The sequence below is a fragment of the Gekko japonicus genome, unplaced genomic scaffold, assembly GCF_001447785.1.
Source record: "Gekko japonicus isolate JY-2015 unplaced genomic scaffold, Gekko_japonicus_V1.1 scaffold2550, whole genome shotgun sequence".
Lineage (NCBI taxonomy): Eukaryota > Metazoa > Chordata > Lepidosauria > Squamata > Gekkonidae > Gekko > Gekko japonicus.
In genome coordinates, this window is record NW_015176052.1 from 187,882 (window position 1) to 188,190 (window position 309).

The 309-nt window shown below is 65.7% G+C and overlaps 1 protein-coding gene across 1 annotated transcript in view; it reads right to left on the reverse strand.

Moving 5' to 3' along the window:
• Positions 1-99, reverse strand: part of RAB3A (RAB3A, member RAS oncogene family) — a 24,005-nt gene extending 23,906 nt beyond the window's left edge. Inside the window, exon 1 of the mRNA XM_015426686.1 lies at positions 25-99. The gene's annotated coding sequence lies outside the window, so the exon portion shown is untranslated. The remainder of the gene's footprint in view (positions 1-24) is intronic.
• Positions 100-309: the final 210 nt, after the last annotated feature.

Below are 309 nucleotides of genomic sequence, written 5' to 3' on the forward strand. Positions count from 1 at the left end.
CCCCCGGGCCCCGCGCGCACCGACCTCGGGGACGCGCTCCTGGTCTCGCAGCAAAGGCAGCCGCAGCGCGCGAGGCAACAGCACCTGTCCGCCTGCCTGCAGAACCCGGGCTGACGTCACCAGCGCTCCGAACGGGCGGGGAAATGCAAATGAACGCGGGACGTCAGAAGGCAACCAACCGCCTCCTCCAGGAGGAAAGGGAACGAGACAGGAGGCGGGATCCAGAGGTTCAGACTCGCCCGCCCATTGGCTAGATCCGATGCCTGAAGTAGAACCCGACTCTCAACCAATCAGCGGGGTGAATTCAGC